General features: G+C 36.7%; 2 protein-coding genes across 3 annotated transcripts in view; both read left to right on the top strand.

Annotated features, from left to right (window-relative positions):
• The window catches only part of LOC145680809 (uncharacterized), a 708,231-nt gene that overhangs the window by 111,019 nt on the left and 577,314 nt on the right, over window positions 1-19,898 (top strand). The window lies entirely within an intron of this gene.
• Window positions 2,145-19,898, top strand: part of LOC145680811 (uncharacterized) — a 107,191-nt gene continuing 89,437 nt past the window's right edge. For both annotated transcript variants that reach the window (XM_081751885.1, XM_081751884.1), the window contains exon 1: window positions 2,145-2,300. The gene's annotated coding sequence lies outside the window, so the exon portion shown is untranslated. The remainder of the gene's footprint in view (window positions 2,301-19,898) is intronic.

Here is a 19,898-nt window from a genome sequence, read left to right as displayed (position 1 = left end):
CAGTACAATCATACAGATGTGTACTATTGAAACAACTGAGTTTCATTCCTCAGTTATGAAACTACGGTAGAATTCCAAATTATGTGAATTTAATACTAAAATTTGAAGTAGTACATCTACAACTGCTGGTTGTAATAGAGTAATGAGATTAAAGAGATGATCTTTTCCTCGGACGCTGTATAAATATAAAAAATGTAATACTCACTATCTCTTATTGGTTTTATTCTATGGCGCTAAAACTTGAAACAAAAGATCGTTAATTTCAATCCCTTCTGGTTTGAATAGAGGCTAGGAGACAGATGGAACTTACTCTTGGAATCCAGAATCTATTGCAAGAATCCACTTCTCCATATCTCTTATAGTTGGATCTACTACAAAAATCAGAAATACTAGTAAATTCAACCACTTACAGCTACGTTACAGTCTTGCATGTTGTGATGATATACATATTCTTCATTGGCTGTACCGGTTGAAAAAAAAAAAACGACAGCTTCGCGCTATCTATCTATTACTGTTTCTACTTCTATGGCAATAAATGTTGAAAGAGGAAATGAGAAATTTCAACTACTTCCGGTTTGAAAAGATGGATAACGCAAAAGTTGAAACTTATTTTTTGACAATACTAATTGTTTGCAAAAAACACATCTTCATATCTCTTCCCGTTTTTACTCTATATAAAACAGTATTTAAACCGAACGTATTAGTAAACTTCAACCACTTCCGGTTTTGGTAAAATTTTGTTGGTAGTGATGATATGTTCTTTTGTGACCCTGAATCGATTGGAGGAAACTGTTTGTCGCTGCCTGTTACAATTTTTGTTCTATGGCAATTAATATTCACAATATAAATGGTTAATTTGTGCCACTTCAGGTTCCTGTAGAGGTGGGGGATATGAAACATATTCCTGGGAAGCTGAATCAATTACAATAAACTGCATCTCGATATCTATTACCGTGCCTGCTCTATGGAATTCAGTATTGTAACCAGGAGTAATAATTAATTTGAAAAGCATTTCTGTTTTTAAAAGAGTGTTGTGAATAGATGTGTAAAAATGCCTTTGGACGCTGAATTGTTTGCAAGGAAACCCTTCTCGCTATCTACTGTTTTCGCTTTATGGCGACAAATGTACGTAGAAATCAGAAATGACTTATTTGAACCACTTGTGGTTTGAATAGACAATTAGCGAATGATATAAACTGATTGGCACTCTGAGTGGATTAAAAAAAAAGTGTTTCGATATTCATTACCGTTCCTGCTCTGATACCTCTTGACAGACGGACAGACAAAGCCGTTCTAAAAGACACTCCTCCGACACTTATGCATAGCAAAGTTTGGAAGTCTAATAATTACAATAATTACTTTTAAGTGTTTAATATTGGATTATTTGCAGTCAATAACGTTAATTCCAAGCTACTACATAAGTACATGTGTTTACAAATACTTATAAAATATATATGATCTTTTGTCTTCTGGAACACAACTGTAAGTTACACTGTCTTCTTATATATTGCCTGGCGCTGTTTGCTATATAACCATTTACAATCATGAGCTGGGTATATATTGGCTTACATGTATAACGTTTATTACGTGTAAATAAATTAGTAAGTATAATTAACAACTATATTGCTAACTATGTAAGTTAAACATATTAGTATGTATAAATGGGGCTGATTATTACTGTTAAAATCATTAAGTTCAAGTAACAAAATTTATATATATATATATATATATATATATATATATATATATATATATATATATATATATATATATATATATATATATTACATTCTGAATTCCGTTACATTCCATTATTTTATAAAAAAAGAATTAATGAAAGCATTTTCTTGTTACTGGATATTGACTTATTTGATTTTTTTTTTAATCCCGGCTTTCTGCAACATGGTCTTTCTTTCTGAGAACTAGATATTTTTGCTACTTTTCCTTCCCAAAGGAAAATATTTTAGCGTTATCAACAAATCATAATGAATACCAAATTACTAGTGTTTCGAAAAGCTAAATTACCTCCTTGTAGGTGTTACATGAAAACAGCTATATCTTATCGTACTTCCATTCTTGAAAGAAGATTTGGTTAAAACATAATTAGTAGATCTATTATCTATAGTAATTTCATTATTTTTCCTACTTTGTGCATATTTTAACTTCAAAAGAGAAACTATAAAAGTATATAAACACGCATACTTCAAGAATTAGTACGCTTTAATAGTTGTGAGTAGGTAGAATATTTTTTTTCTTTTGTGATTTGGATCGTCTGTTGAACGTAACAACAGTGTGATAAGGTAGGAACTTGGCCTAAGATCATAATCAATTTTTTGTTATATTCAACCTATGTCGTTAAATTTATATTGCTTATAATTTCTCTAAAGAATGTGCCTACAACATATCTCTGGAAAGCTGAAGGAAAAATTATATTGAATCTCACATTATGAGAAACGGACGTTGTTCCTACCCTTTTCCAAACAAGCCTACTGCATAGTTTAAAATGAGTTTTAGAATATAACTACACTTGGTTCATGTTTCTTTTTACTATTTCGCTTTGGCTTAGATCGTATCCCAGTGAAGGGAAACAAAAGAAGTTCATATTGTACACCTAAAATGCAGAATTTGACGAATTCTGATGTCAGGGGGCTGAAACATGGTATACTATGGAAACTCTTCATTAAAAATAGGTCTAATATGTTTTTCAGCATCCTTCAAGTATCCGCTTCTAAAGAAACAAAGGGAACGATTTGAAATGTATTTCCAGTTAGATTGTTATTTCTTGGAGCCAATCTGAACGAAGCAAATCAAAAGAATGTTAAACAAAATTCCTCTAAATCTTTGTTTGAAAGAAGTAGTGCATTAATAATATATTAGAATGAATATGTAAGAAATGTTTGGATCAACACAATTCATAAGAGGCTTAAGCCAGATTGTGTACAGTGCATCTAGATACTTCAAACATTCAAAACGCTATACGTATTCTGACTAGCGAATATATTTTGATTTTATATTACTTTTTCAACGGAGTTACTAGACTTACGTAAGAGTCACGAAACACAACAGAACCGATCTCCAGATTGTGAAGGGGATCTACTTGATCAGTCAATGTCGTACTTGTGCCTAGAATAGGGAAGGCCAGCGATATTAAAGTTTGGTAGGGGCCAGAAAGTGACGACCAGACTCCATGGAACGAACATCCGGGAAACAGGGCGACTCATATAGTGTTCCCGAGCTACCGTAGTTAGTGTCTTCCAAAGGAGATAAAATAACAGTGAAATTATCACCAAACACTAAGAAGTAGAACAGCTCATTATTTATTTCGGGTGGGATCTATAGCTTTGGAGGGTTCAAATTCAATATGAGAGCAAATTATATTAAAATTTGTAAGATGGCCCCTAAAATTAGACTAAATTTACAGAAAAATTGGAATTTTGGGAAGGATTCGGTCCCCTAGGACTAGTGATGTGAGGTGGAATATTTTCCGCTATATTTTTCCGAAAAATTTTTCGTTCTAAAAAATATCAGTAATCAAGTAACAATTCATCAGTAATCATAAAATTGGTTGAATTCATGTACAGAAATGTAAAAAGGGAAAGATCGTTTAAAGAATCTGAAAATTTTCATGGCTCACACAATTTTCAGTACTTTGTAGGAACAAGTGGAACAATTTTTCATGAATCGAAATATTTTCTGTCTTATATGGAAAAATTGAAGAACTTTTTATGAGTCGGAAAATTTTCATCATTTTGAAGCAAAAAGTAAAACAACTTTTTGTGTATCGGAAAGTGTTATTGCTCTGTAGAAATAAAATCTAAGGAATTTACATGCATCGGAAAATTTTCATTACGATGTAGAAACAAGTGGAAACAACTTTTTATAAGCCGGACAATTTTGGATATTATGTATAGTGATGTTAGGTGGAAAATTTTCCACTATATTTAACTGCACATTCAGCTACAAAATTGAATTTCTGTAGAGGACAGTTAGTCAGCAACAAATTATAATTTTCCAATTAGCTTTCGGGAACCGGAAAATTTTCTAATATTTCAAGTTGAGAAGTAAAATTTTACACAGTGTTTCTCTCTCTCTTTTCATCTGCGAGCTCCTTTGTTGCTAAGCGGTGAGCATACCCGCCTTTGGGATGGAAGACCGGCTTCGATTCCCAGCGGGAGCTCATGTAGTTCAGATTTCACGTTAATCAGTTGGTCCAGTCTTATATAGTCTCGCTGCTGAAAGGGACGTTAAACTCAAAATCAACTCAATTCAACTCCTCTCTCTCTCTCTCTCTCTCTCTCTCTGTCTCTCTCTCTGTGTGTGTATGGCAAGTGCAGAGAACATGAGTTCGTAGAGTACAAATATCCCATTCTATTATTTAAAATTTCAATTTATTAAAAGTCATGAATGTTTTCCGATTCATAAAAACATACTCTACTTATTCCTATATCGTTATTTAGCCATAAAATTTATTGGTAATAAATATTGTCTTAAAAAGTTTCATGAACTGAAAATCTAACGATTCTTCATTTCAAGAATGTTTCAAAAACTTCAATGCGTTCTTCCCTCAGAATCCACCTTTCATCTTACAATATTAGATTTCGTCAGTTTAATACGCATAAGACGGTTTTCTCACAGCTTTACTACTTTTATAGATTTACATTCTGCAACATTTATAAATAAGTAGATGTAATAGAGAGAGAAAGAGAGAGAGAAACACTGTGTAAATTTTTACTTCACAACTTGAAATATTAGAAAATTTTCTGATTCCCGAAATCTAATTGGAAAATTATGATTTGTTGCTGTCTAATTTTCCTCTACAGGAATTGTATACCTCAATGTGCAGTTAAATATAGTGGAAAATTTTCCACCTAACATCACTATACATAATATCCAAAACTGTCCGGATTATGAAAAGTGTTTCCACTTGTTTCTATATCGTGATGAAAATTTTCCGATGCATGAAAATTACTTAGATTTGTTTCTACAGAGCAATAACACTTTCCGATTCACAAAACGTTGTTTTACTTTTTGCTTCAAAATGATGAAAATTTTCCGACTCATAAAAAGTTCTTCAATTTTTCCATACAAGACACAAAATCTTTCGATTTATGAAACATTGTTTCACTTGTTCCTACATAGTACTGAAAATTGTGTGAGCCATGAAACTTTTCAGATTCTTTAAACGATCTTTCATTTTTTAACATTTTTATACATGAATTCAATCTATTTTATGAATACTGAGGAACTGTTACTTGATCACTAATATTTGTTAAGAACGGAAAATTTTGCGGAAAAATATAGAAGAAAAATTTTCACCTCACATCACGGCTAAACAACGATGTAGGAATAAGTGACGTTTTTATGAATCGGAAAATTTTCTGTTTCAAAATTTTCCGGAAATTTTCATCACTGTGCAGGACAGACAATTCTTCGATTCATGAAAAATTGTTTCACTTGTTCCTACATAGTACTGAAAATTGTCTGAACCATGAAAAATTTCAGTTATTTAAACAATCTTTCAATTTTTAACATTTCTATACATGAATTTAATCAATTTATGAATACTGAGGAATTGTTACTTGATCACTGATATTTGTTAAGAACGGAAAATTTTTCGGAAAAATATATAAGAAAATTTTCCACCTCACGTCACGGCTATACAACGATATAGGAATAAGTGGAGTATGTTTTTATGAATCGGAAAATTTTCATCAATGCCTAGGACCCATCCCGTGCATACGTGCCTGTGTCACATACAGTCGCAAAGTAAAGCATCTTTCAGTTGCAGCTTCCGTATCACTCATCTTGCACTAGAGCAGTAGTTTTCCACCCAATTCCTATCACGACCCCCATTTTGTCACATTCTCTTGCCAGCAACCCCTTATAATTTATTAAGCTTGTCTGGGATTTTTAATATACCTATTGCGGAAATTTTACGATATTCATCTATTTCTACAATAGTAGAATCCATTTCATATATATATAGTGGATACAGTAATTTTCCTAAAAGTGAATGAATGAAAACACAATTTGGTAAGTTCATTCACATGACAAATATCGAATCTGATCCGTCATACTGTTTCAAATGGTAGCAAATTCAAAATGGATCATATGATAAAAAATAAAGTGATTTAAAATTTTAGTTTAAAAACTTGGACAGTTGTTAAAAACTTATTGAATATTAATGTGTATCACGAAGATTGAACCGGACATTGCAGCACTAGTGAAACCACATCATGCTCAGGTATCTCATTAGCTTTCAATTTTAATTGTATTTCAATATGCAAGTTTTGTTGTATTTTTCTGGTATTTCAATATGCAGGTCTCATTAGTTTCATTTAAATTGATTTTTAAACACCTCTGCACCTGTAGAAAGTGTTTAGCAAACCTATTTTTTGTTGTCCTTAAAAGTATGTATAAAAATAAAAAAATAGATAAATGCCTATCAGAACAAAATTCAAAATAATATTTAAAAATATTTTCCAATATTAGATTCTAATTATATTTATTTCTTTCGCTTATCTTTGCGACCACCAGGTTGAGAAACCCTGCTTTAGAAAATTTTATTTTGTAAAAAAATTTACATGAATAAATTGAGAAACAAAACTACTTAACAAAATGCAACTTTTAAACTTTAGACATTTTGGAATAACAAAGTACAAAATTGCACTCTCAATGGTTAATCAAACACACGAATGCACTAAAATATGTACACAGTTGAAGATTAACGAAAAAGGGAAAGAGGAGATGTGATTCATATAATTACAAGTGTCAACAATGCAGAATCGAAGAAGAGAAAGTTGGATATGTTACTTTTTTCACGTGAACTGAACCTAAATTACAGAGCATTCTATTTTGTTTCATTTCTAATTTCCCCTAAACATTTAGGAAAAATGAAATCTCTAAGTTTTACGCCCCACGTTTATGTCGGCTAGGCTAAAGGAGACGGTGATGATGAGAAATGAATGAAATAGGGGAATGAAGAAAGTGAGAGGAAACAGGAGAACCTCGAGAAAGCCCAAGCACACGGTGTTTCTGTTCACCACAAAACTCACATTGAGCAAACTCAGATAAAACCAAAGACCCCATCCAGCAGAGGTGAACGGTCTACCACTGATGCACCGCGGCCCTATATATGTACATTTAAAATAATAAATACATTATAAAAATGCATGTAGATAAGTCTTACTTAGCAGAATAGGAAAATGGTGCAATAACTTAGAAAACCCATAATCAATAAACGTATTTACATTTTATTTACAAAATTGTACCAAATAACTTATTTTCTCTACTCTAAAAATGTATTTATTTTTAAATGTTAGTGGTATTTTTATCTGCAATAACTAAACTAATGTGTCAATTTTAGGAGAATATACGTTTATTTACTTCTCTCTCTCTATTTTTCTTTTACCCGAGTTACTCAGTCGAACCTCTGCTGAATGGAATTTTTCCCTCCTACAAAGCAATTTTTACTAGGATTGAGTATTATTTTCGAGGATTCAAAACCAAAACCGCGTAAGTGTATTGAAAACTGCATTTAAAATTCACTGTTTTCACTTGTTTTATGTAGCTACGTTGCAAATAACTAACATTTTAATTGTTTTAATTGAGTTTGCAAGGTTTCTCGGTGATTAAAGTCCAAAAATACTACATTGAAGTTGATTGCTTGTACCTTATGTTAATTAAATATCCAGTGTTTGAAGCTTAGTGACTTATGAAGTATCGACTTGTCTGAAAAAAAAAAAAAAAAAAATAAAACTGACCAGCAATGCTTCACAATTTTTTCTCTCTTTTAATATTCAGAAACCGTTTTGGATAGCCCCTATAAAGGCATAACATATCGCAAAGTTGTAGCTGCCAAAGCCGTAGCTATAGTTTTGACCCCGGGACGAAGTACAATTCGGTGCACCCTACACTCACCTTAACAAGCTTTTTTTTTTTTTTTGTAAATAAGAGAAGTAGCTTTTCTTTTTTTGCTACGCTCCAGTTTTATATAGCTGCTTGGGCAGATCATCACAACAGCCAAGGACCAATTATTTACAGACACGAACTATTTTCAAAAGATTTATTTTGGACTTTTTGTTAAAATTGAAAATATTACTTTTGGTTGTATACAAATTCACTTGGGCAACTGTTATGGAAATTTACAACGTTTCATACTATTCATAAGAAATGAAATGTTAATAAATTAGAAACTAGTAATAATTGTAAATTTCTGTAATTTTATTCTGTACGTGACCACACAAATAACATTTTATTTTTTATTCTTTTACGGTAAAAGTATTTTCTGAAATGTAACATAAATTCAGAAGGAGTCTTCTTTGCGAATTTCTCAAAGCCTTCATTCTCACTGTCATGATTAATCCGGTTGGTTCACAAAAGCGTTATTATCTAAAAAGAAAGAAAAAAATTACCATCGAAACTCCAAATACGTATTTCAGAGTTCGACTGTTTCTGATTTTGGAAACGCTTCTTTGTAGAGTATAAGTCATTACTCGGAACCTTGTATATCACATCGTCCATAACAAATCATATAAAATAACCTTTTAAAGTAATAAGTTAAAACTTGCCGTGACACTTATTGAAACGTTTAGGTTGCAAGGGGAGCGAGTAAGATTTTTTTTTAAAAGAAAGCTGTTTCTTTGCAAACCGACAAAAATATTGATTTCATTAAGTGACAGTACGTTTTCGGAGCGGCACGTCGTTTACTAATTTCAAACACTTTCTATTTGTATTATATCGTTTGGCGCCCTCACGCTATCAGCGCCCAGTGCCACCACCCCGCTCGCCCGAATATATGCCTATGCCTTATATGCCGCCATATTGTTTCCTTATAGCAGTAACAATTTAGGAAAAATTCAAATAACTTCAAACATTAACATTATGAGTATCATAGGGCTTGCCTACTAGTATTATTGTTGTTCCTGTAAGTAATCCAGTGTTGCCAACTACGTATGAACTTTTTATTACCAAATGACCCTATGTCATTTTATTGGTATATAAGTTGACTACATAATGATGAAGAAGATATTTGTCTAATGTATAACAATATTAAACACTAAAGGCACTATTTTTATAAAAATGGATTACTAGAGCTTTCGTCCATATATAGCAAAATACACGAAAACAATAGTGTTTTTGACGAAAATAGTTTTAAGGAGGACAATTGTAACTTTAAGTACAAGATGAAGAATAATATAGTTAATAACTTAATATGTCTGTTTAACGTAAGGTTTTAATATACTACAGACAGTACAATCAGAACATGAAGTAGTTGATTAATTTCATCTTCATATTCATTAATAATACAGTGTTACTGTTAGTGATATAATAAGGAACCTTTTATGTACTCATATAATTGATTGGTCCGAAAATGTCAGAAGCAAGACAAATAGTTCATCTTCTGTATTCTCTATGTCGTCGTATCTATGACTATATAGTAAATAATACTTTAATTGACATAGCGCTGCAGTTGCTTGATTATATTCCTTAGAAGTATATATAAACGATTAGGGCTATTACTATTGCTGTAAAAGAACATGTGAACGTCACATGAACTGTGTCTTAAGATGATTTACATATTTAATTTTTGCGTGAAATTATGAATATTATTACAATTTAATTAGGGATTTGCATATAAAGTTTATTGATATTTACATACGTATCAGCGGTAGCATATAACTTTTATTAGTGTTTTTATGTATATATATGGTTTATTTTGTTATGTAACTGAATATTAACGAGCAACAGGACGGGACTTCAGAGTGAAGCAATGATATTTTGATATTAATTAATATTGACTGCGAAGAAGAGAGAAAATTCTATATTTTAGATTCGCTAGTTTGCTTGCAGAGAGGCAGAGAAAGCCTCACAGAGAAAAAAAAAACTTAAAGAAAGCATGTGTTCCTAACGGAGCGTTGGACTCCCACGTCGTGGAAGATTTAGGAATCAATGTAACCATCTTCATAAGGATAGAATACCTATGAGCTTCAGGTTTTGCTTAGATGGATAGCTAGTCTCATGTCCTAGTGTTGTTGTAGGTAGGAGCATACACTATCACTATAGAGACACAGTGCCTACAAATACAATGCTTTAAAAGTCATAAAAATTTTAGCGTATCGATGAGAGAATGCAGGATACAAAGAGGTGTTATTTTTTTAAGACACGCCCATTTTTAGCATGTTAGACTCTTGAAGCGTCCCATGGTCAACGGAACACTCTCAGAGAAAGGGAAGTTGACAATTTCAAAATTATGGACGAGTCCACTTGAGTTATAGTGGTAGTTGTCTAGAACGCTGTTTGTAATTGTTCCGTAACATCCGCTAGATGTCTCTGTCAAAAGATAGTGGTCGTCTGCTCCGCTGATATATGCTTTGTATAATAATATGTGTTATGTTATGTAAATAAACTTTCTGGGTGTTCCCGTAGTTTTAGATATATTTAGCTCGATATATATTTTGGTTTGATATAAATGGCTTGTACTAATGGCAGTTTTAGGCCTAGTTGATGGTTGTGGAAGGTATTCAGAGAGACTAAACACAAACCTCAGTTTTTTTTAAAAAACCTTTTATATTCTGTTAGTAAGATTGACCCCATACGCAGATGAAATTATTGGAGATTATCAGTGCGGATTTAGACGAAATCGATCAACTATCGACCAAATATTTACCATTCGCCAAATACTCGAAAAGAAGTGGGAATACAATACCCCGGTATATCAACTATTTATTGATTTTAGAAAGGCTTACGACTCGGTTAGGAGAGAAACATTATACAACGTTCTTACAGAACTTGGAATACCGAGAAAGCTAATTAGATTAATTAAGATATGTTTAAGTGAATCCCAAAGTAAAGTCCGGGTAGGAAAATTTTTGTCCACGAGCTTCCACGTCGAAAATGGCCTGAAACAAGGAGATGCGATGTCGCCATTATTATTTAACTTTGTGCTGGAATACGCTATAAGGAAAATCAAAGATAGCAACCAGGGCCTAGAGTTGAACGGCATTCACCAGGTTATGGCATATGCTGATGATGTAAATTTAATAGGGGATGATAGGAGAACAGTAGAAATAAATGCAGAGATCTTATTAAACGCTTGCAGGGACATGGGTTTAGAAGTAAATGCAGAGAAAACTAAATACATGGAAGTGCGTCGGGACCGTAATACGGCAAATTGTGAAGGCGTTAAAATATTAAATAATACTTTTGATAAAGTGGATACTTTCAAATATTTAGGATCAATATTAACAGACGAAAATCATATTCACGAAGAAATTAAATGTCGACTAAAAGCAGGGAATTCGTGTTACTATTCGGTTCTAAATCTCTTGTCGTCGCGAATTCTGTCGAGGAATTTGAAGCTTAAAATATATAAAACGATAATCATGCCTGTTGTTCTGTATGGTTGCGAAACATGGTCACTTACTCTGAGGGAAGAACATAGACTGAAAGTATTTGAGAACAGGATCCTGAGAAGAATATTCGGACCCAAGAGGAACGAGAATGGGGAATGGCGGAAGCTTCATAACGAGGAACTACATAGTTTATACGGTTTACCCAACATTGTTAGGGTCGTCAACTCTAGGAAGCTTAGGTGGGCAGGTCATGTAGCTAGAATGGAAGAAAGTAGAAACGCTTTCAAAGTCTTGACTGGTAGACCCATAGGAAAACGACCATTAGGAAGACCTAGGCGCAGATGGGAGGACAATATTAGGATGGATCTCGCAGAGATAGGAATACAAAGTAGAAACTGGATGCAATTAGCTAAGGATAGAAGTCAGTGGAGAGCTTTTGTGAACGCGGCACTGAACCTCCTGGTTCCATAGGCCATAGAGTTAGTTAGAGTTAGACGAGATGCAATGCTGTTGCAAGAGAGAAGAGAATTCTCAAACAGCTCTATAATGCTTATTATGATGTGTCAGGCTACGACAGCTTTGTTTTGGGTTCATTTTAATTTGTTTGCATTTGGTGTAGCTTATTTAAATTGTTTAATTAACATAAGTAATCAACTCATAAGCACAATCCTTCAATGCATCAGTTTCAGTAATTTACAATATTCAATGTCACTTGTACAAACAGTTCCTGGTGTCGCCGATAGGTGGTACCACCTGTCAAGTTGTGTAAGTAAACATGTCAAGTGACCAAGTTTGAATAATTTTGGTGTTTATTTTAATATTTCTAGTAAATACAGCACAGTGTGAGTGAGTGTAATATACTAAACTGAAGCTTAATAAATAAGCTATCAAACACTCATAGTGACTTTTAACGATGTTATTGGAGTGAACTACAAAGTGCAAAAGAATATGAAAAAGTGTTGCATATCGAATTATCTAGGTCACTGGAAGCTTACAGGTGAGGGATGTACCTTTCACCCCCATTCCAGTGAAGCGGGCTGTAGTGGATTGGCCCAACCCAAAAGTTGGAGGAAACAATGAACCTTGAAGTGAATATAACATTACAGGGGACAAACAGGAAGGACAGTTCCTCTTGAATCGCGATATAGTGAACTTCGAACACGAAATTCGGAGTCTTGTTTAACCGTCAGTTACTTGAAACTTTGTAGCATTCAGCTATGTGTTCGAAATAACAGTGCTTTAGTTACAAACATATATTTAGTGCGTGTGTGCTTGGAAATGAGCATTAATAGGTAATTTACCTCCGGTAATTCTTCATTTACGCCGAACTAATATTCTCTTGGTGGAATGAGAGCGTAGGAGGTAGCGCTAACATTTACAAAAGTGCGTTTTACGAAAAGTCTACGAGGTGATATCAGACAAAGTGCAACATGTATTAAAAGTTACTAGTGGGAAGAGACAATGCTTTACCATATATTTTGTGAAGTGCTTCGCACAAGTAGTAACTTTTGCAGTTTTACGTTACACTTCCCCTGTTAACGTTACTTACAGTGAAAACTAAAGTTAGTAACAGCATTAATGAAGACAAACTCAATGCCTGATCCTTTAGGCAATGTCTGATGCTAAATTATAGCATAGCTTGTTTAAATACCGTTTAATACAAGAACTGAGCCTTTTTGCTTGTATTCAGTAGGCGGGTTTAGTGCAATATAACGCCAGTGTGTCACATGATGACAGTCTAGTGAGAACTTTCTTCACGTATAAACCTATTCGCTAGTTTTATCGCACAAAGGACTACCCCGTTGAACCGCCACTGGTGTAGCAGAAATCCAATGTCAGAAGAAAGATGACGGTAGAAAGAGCCTAGCAGCACGACAGGAGGGAAAGGAGCATGGTCCCCAAGATCGGAAGAAATCCTACCAGGAAGTGTATACAATAGTGGAAGCAGAGACACTGCAAGTAAGAAGAGCGCGGCGCAATAACCATAAACGTGCACGAACGATTAAAATTGAGAGCTCAAAAGTGTGATAAAGAAATTTTAAAAGGAAATATTTTTTTTCTTTTTCTCAGGTCTCATAGCGAGACCGCGCGCGCGAGTGCTCTTGTGTATAAAATATTTTGTGCATCTGGAATTATTGAAGTGGTGCATTAAAAAAAAAGATTACCACTGGAATTTTGACTTCTATTCTTGTTTGCAGTATGGCCGCAAGGTAATGTGTTACCCATTTGTCTATCTTGTTTCCTTTTCAGGCCAGAAGCTGGGTCTATCAATGGATCGTAAATACGATGAAAGTATTATGGGTATCTTTCGCATACAGGATGGGTGTTAAAACCATAGTTAACCTGTAAATTAGAGTTTCATGCTAACAGGAATCTTATTTTACTTTTCAAAATTTTAATTTTATCCTACTTAAGACTCTACCGACTGAACTAAATTTAGTAAATTAACTTTGTGGCTGTAGGTTGCATTAATTTAAAGTAATCGTCAGTATTCATATAAAGATTCCTCCCACATTTGCATTTTTGCATATTAATTATTTTGGTAATTTATTCATATCATGCAATCTCACTTCCTCCCGCTCACAAAGAGCTTGGCTGCCGTGCGCGTGGGGCTCGGCACACACACCATCCTGGATGTATGTTTTATAGAAATGTCCCTTGCTAAATTTTGCTTTTAATAGTAAATGTTGTGGCAAGAGAATTAAATTTAAGTCTTGTTTTTCTTTTTCATTTTTCTGTTCAGTAAAATATGTTGCCACAAGAAATGAAAGATACCCAACGTTTTTACGATAATTTAGTACAAGCCAGACGCGGGTGTCAGTAGATGTTTTTTCTTTCAGGTTGTCGCGCTGCCATCCAGAAAGTTTGCCATTTATGTGTGTATCATTTTTGTGTCATATGCATTTATTCTTTTGAAGTGTATTGAAAATTGCTAAACCTTTTGGAGGGGAATAATATTTAGTGAATTCAGATTAGGCATATTAGAGCACATAGTTGTTTATTTAGAAATCATAATCACATTTATGGTCATAACGCGGAGGCAAGCTAAGGCGATGGAAGGCTTTGTAGGCGACAATATCGTTGACGAACAATTTGTGCAAGTAATGGAATTTCCATCGGAGTCTCAGGACACCGTGAGCGATTCTGTAGGAAATGTAAACACCTCTCTCCAGGAAGTAGTTCCGCCTGGAGAAGGTACCGTTAGTAATGAAAGGGCTAATGAATCGGAGCAGGTTAGGGAACCGGTTCCTAGCACCTCAGCGCAAGTCACATCTGTAACTGGCCCGTGTCTCGCGTCACTTTTTCACATGATTAAAGAAATTGCAGAAAAACAAGAGAAGACACTATTAGAGATTTCAGGAAAGCAGGAGAAATCGCTTTTAGAATTATCAAGTAAACACGAAAAGTCACTTTCGGAGATTTCAAAGAAGTTAGAGAACCAAGAAAAGAATCACGAAAAATCGCTTTTAGAAATTTCTGAGAAGTTAGCGAAACAGGAAAAGAATTTAGAAAAACAAGAAAGGGTACAAGAGAAAACGTTATCGGAATTAGCAAGTAGGCAGGAGAACGCTAGCAGAGCGATGCTAGATAGGTTAGAAGCTGTCGAAAAGCAGATCACTGCCAGTTTCCGGCATGAGATACTTCAGAATGTGACAGAGCTAGAGGCAAGGATTGATTCCTCAGCGGAAGCTCTGGAATCCAAGATCGCAGCATCCTGCCAAGAATTAAAGTCATCAGTTGAGGCAACCGAAAATAGGATCAGTGAATTGGAGGTACATACTGAGAACAAGATAGGCGAGATTTCTGAGGTCCTTGGTTCAGACCTCGCCCAGGTCTCTCGGGATGTCAGCCATTTACGTGGTGACATGGAGAGAGTGGGGGAAAATGTAGCTGCCGTTTCTAGCGAAATCGACCGAGTGAAAGCAACAGTGGATAGTTCAGTGGGGCATTTGCAATCCAAGTTACGTAGAGCAGAACTGAGATGGGAGGAACAGCTGGAACTGTTAAAGGAGTCGGTGAGAGAAAACGGTTCCAGCTGTCAAAACACAGCCTCTGTCTCGCATGAGAGAGTCGAAACGCCGGTCGCTGGACCGAGCCATGCGGGACAGTTCCCTGAGCTTCCCAGGCGTGAGAACTCAGACGAGCAGGCTGCCCCCCTCCCTCAAAACATCAACAACGTCAGCAGTAGCAATAGTAGCGTGGCTACTTGCCAGGTAGCGTCGGCATTAGGGCTACTACACCGAGACCTGTCTCTTCCTGTTTTTACAGGAGGCGAATCGGAGGTGCAAGCCCACAATTTTCTAGTAGAGCTAGAGAATTACTTTGACTTAACAGGTGTACCAGAGGAGAGACGGTTAGCATTTTCCTCCCACTGCTTTCGAGGCATCTCACGTCAGTGGGTGCAGGTGACTTTAAAGAAATGCAACACGTACCAAGATCTCGTTAGGCATTTCAAGAACGCCTATCTCAGCGAAGAGAAACTTGCTAATCTCCGCGCCTCCATTTTGACGTCACGTTTTGAGACACGGGGAAACAAGAAACCGACTGAATACTTGTTGGAGTTACTACACACCAACAGTATTCTCGACCCCCCTTTACCTTCTCAAGTACTTTTGAGAGTTTTGCCACGTCAATTGCCATTCTCTATCTATAGATGTATCGTTTCATCGAAGCCTCGCTCTATAGATGAGCTATTAAGTATTGTTGGTGAGCTCCAGTCCACGTACCAGCCACCAAGTAACAATAATAGGAGGGGAATAAATACACTCACCGTAGAGGAAGAAGAAGAAGATACAGCACGATCTCCCCCCCCCCACGAAACAGTAGGCCGAGTAACCCCACCAGAGACAGAAGGTTCCACAGGGACAATGGGCCTTATCACAATAGGGGTACAAGAAGAGGCAATGGAAATAGAAGTAACAATAATAATGGCAATTGGCGTTCGAGAAATTCCAGTGGTCAGGATCGTGACACTGGAGATTCTCGAACGAGAAATCAGAACAATCGAGGGCAAAGACGTGGAAGGAATAGGGGTCGTGGCAACACGCAACCACGCAATAACAATCGTAACAGTGACTATGCGGCGGAGGTTAATGAGCTCCGAGTTCATAACGAAAGGACTGAACAGTCCTCGAGACAAGTCTCGTCTCGAGGGAACTCGCGTGCGAATAGCCCAGGAACTAGTCAACGCCACTGAGAACTGTCCGCATGTTCTCAGAGCGGTGACTTGAATACTTGCGTACTGGATATTCAGGTTCAACCGGCGAAATCTATTTCTGAGAATATGCGTAATTGTGTTATTGAGTATAACAATGTTTTAGAAGAAGAAAAAGAAGAAAGTAGTGAGACATTTGTAAAGACTGTAGAGACACTTGAGAATGGGGATTGTGAAACTTGTAGACGTATAATTAGCACCACACATTTCGATCGTGAAGGAAATAACGACATTCGTCACCCTGAAATTATGTTATTACAGAGAAATGGGGACAAAATTAAAATAAACAGAAAATTGTTTGACGAGACGAATGCGATCTTTAGAGACTTGTTGGAAAGTTCAACCGAAAAGCTACCCAGTAATAATTTAGTAACACTTCCCGAGGTAGAAGTAGGTCTATTTAATAGTAAAATTCTGGCTTTATTGGATAGTGGAGCTAGCATATCCGCGATCTCACTGCAATGTTGGGAAGAAATACGTAAGCGAGACCCCCCACCAGCGTTCATTAAGTCAGCGAACATTCGAGTCAGTTCAGCGTTCGGTCGCGCCGTGGCGTCGATCATCGGCCAAGTATTGTTAGAACTTATTATTGCAGATAAGGAGTACTATACTTCGGCAATAATAGTGAAAGGGCTGAACCGTGAACTCATTTTGGGTTCACAGTTCTTTGTAGAAAGTAGGGCGATTTTAGACTATGAGAAAAATGTCCTTTTGCTTAATCACCCCCACCATATAGAAGTTTCTTTTCGAGACATTGAAGTAGAGGAAGAAGACCTTTTCATAAGAAAATTATCCTGGGAGTTCGAAGAGGATGTGGTTGATTGTGAGAATCCCACAGTTAGTAGTATGTGCGTGTCGAGGAGAGGACCGCTGACTACAGAGCAGTTCGAGCGAGCGTCAGCAGGTGGAAGCCACCAGCAAGAGTTGGCTACCCTGCGCAGCCAGTTGGACGATGGGAAGTTCCCAACTGCAGCCGAACTTGCAAATGTTGTTTACTCGCCACAGGAATGGGCGAAGGTTCGAACCCAGGCTACACCCGACGATATCAAAGATCATGTCGAAAAGTATACGGATTTGAGTGGGGATGAAAAGCAAAAGTTGTACGACGTGCTCTACAAACATCGATCCATATTTGACGAGAAGCCCGGTACAGTTAGGAACTACTGGCATTCCATTGAAGTGACCGATGACCGACCCATGAAGACTAGGATGTATCCTTACCCTCTGCGACACAGAACGGCTGTAACTAATACCATAAATCGTTGGTTGGCGTGGGGTATCATAAAGAAACATCCCACTTCTTATCTTAGCCCACTGGTAATTGTTCCGAAGAAGAATGGGACCTTGAGAACTTGCCTGGATGCGCGCAAGCTCGGAGCCATTACGCGCTCAGAATTCGATCAACCAATCCCTGCACTGTGTACGTTGCAAGATTTATGTGAAAGGCGTTGGTTTTCGAGTTTGGATGCAGTCGATTCATTTCAGCAAATTCTAGTTGAAGAAAACAGCCAGAAATATCTAGGTTTCCTTCACGACGGAATTACGTACGTATTTAAGAAGCTACCATTTGGGACCAAGCAAAGTTTGGCTTCATGTGTGCGTGCGATCAATTCCATTCTCGGGGATGAGTGTCGTGAATTTTGTGGCCATTATGTTGATGATGTAACTATATCGTCATTTTCGTTTGATGAACATTTGCGCCATCTTGATATTGTCTTGGGAAAATTAAAAGTAGGCGGTCTCACCCTAAGACTGAAAAAGTGCCAATTTGCGCGGCGTAGAATCTATATTCTTGGTTATGACCTCTCGCCTGCTGGAATTGAGAAGTCGCAGGAGAAACTGGAGAAGGTTATGGAATTTCGTAAACCTAGAAATGTGAAAGAATTGAGAAGTTTTATTGGGTACTGTCAATTCTACAGAATATTCAGTACGCAGTATTCAGAAATATTATATCCATTGTTTCAGTTGTTAAGGAAGGGAGTGAAATATCAATGGTTGCCATGTCATGACGTAGCGTTTCAAAAGATACGTGAAGTCTTCAGAGAGGAAGTAGTGCTGAAGAAGCCGCTCCCTGACAGACAACTTATTTTGGAATGTGATGCTTCCGATGTAAGTTGTTCGTCGCATCTTTACCAACTAGACGACAATGGCGAGGTCCGTGTAATAGGGATGACGTCACGCATCTTTAATGCAGCAGAACGTAATTATGGGATTTCAGAGAAAGAGATGGCTGGTGTAATTGATGGCGTGTGCAAGATTAAGCACTATTTGGTAGGCAATCACTTCAAAATTCGTAGCGACCATCAATCGATACGTTTTCTGCTGTTATGTAGGCTTACGTCACAGCGTCTGATGCGTTGGGTACTAACTTTAAACATGCTTTCATTCGAGTTCGAGTATGTGAAGTCTAAAGACAACTTAAGTGATTACCACTCCAGGTACCCACCAAATACAGGGGTTCAATTTGATAAAGCAAAGAAATTAGTGTTGAATGAATCGCTTATGACTATACTGACACACATTCCGAGTCAGTTGAGGGAACTGATTGCAGTGTTGCCAGAGCTGCAAACTTCTGACCCTGTATTTGGCGACGTCAAGAGAAAGCTGCAGAACCAGGAAAACTCAGGGAAAACAGCCAGCGAGAACCACCAGTACTTGCTCTCAAATGGACGGCTATGTAAACGTGACCGTTCTGGTCTACGGATTTGCATACCGGAAGTGCTTGTGCAGCCATTGTTGGAATATTACCACAATGAGCGAGGACATCTGTCTGCTAGCAAACTTGTTCCAATGTTAACTGAATATTTTGTATGGCCGAAGATGAGGAGTGCCATAAAGAAGTTCTCAGCTTCCTGTGGTTTGTGCCAGAAAGCATCCCCCCCTCACATGTATCGTTCGGGACCACTGAACCCTGTTTTAGTGCTCCGCCCTGGGTACATGGTATGCTTGGACTGGTTGGGGCCTCTCCCTGTGGGGGTAGGCAACGTGTCGTACATCCTTGTATGCGTGGATGCTTTCTCGAAATTGATAGGACTGTATGCGTGCAGAAGGGCCACCACAGACACAGCGTTGAAGAAGCTGAAGGAGTTCCTGAAACTGTGCCCGTCTGCTGAGATCATATTGACGGACAATGGGACACAGTTTTCAAGTGCCAAGTGGAAGAAGGAACTCTCGGACTTAAACCTTAAGCCCATCTATAGTACTCCGTACTATCCCCAAGGAAATATGGCTGAGGTGGGTGTGAAATCGACAGTGAGAATGTTACGAAAATTGTGCCATGACAAGCAGAGGGAATGACCCAAACATCTTGAGAAAATCGAAAAGTGTCT

The sequence above is a fragment of the Thermobia domestica genome, chromosome 3 (assembly GCF_964235325.1).
Source record: "Thermobia domestica chromosome 3, izTheDome1.hap1.1, whole genome shotgun sequence".
In the NCBI taxonomy this organism is placed as follows: Eukaryota; Metazoa; Arthropoda; class Insecta; order Zygentoma; family Lepismatidae; genus Thermobia; species Thermobia domestica.
This window is presented reverse-complemented; position numbering and strand designations above follow the sequence as displayed.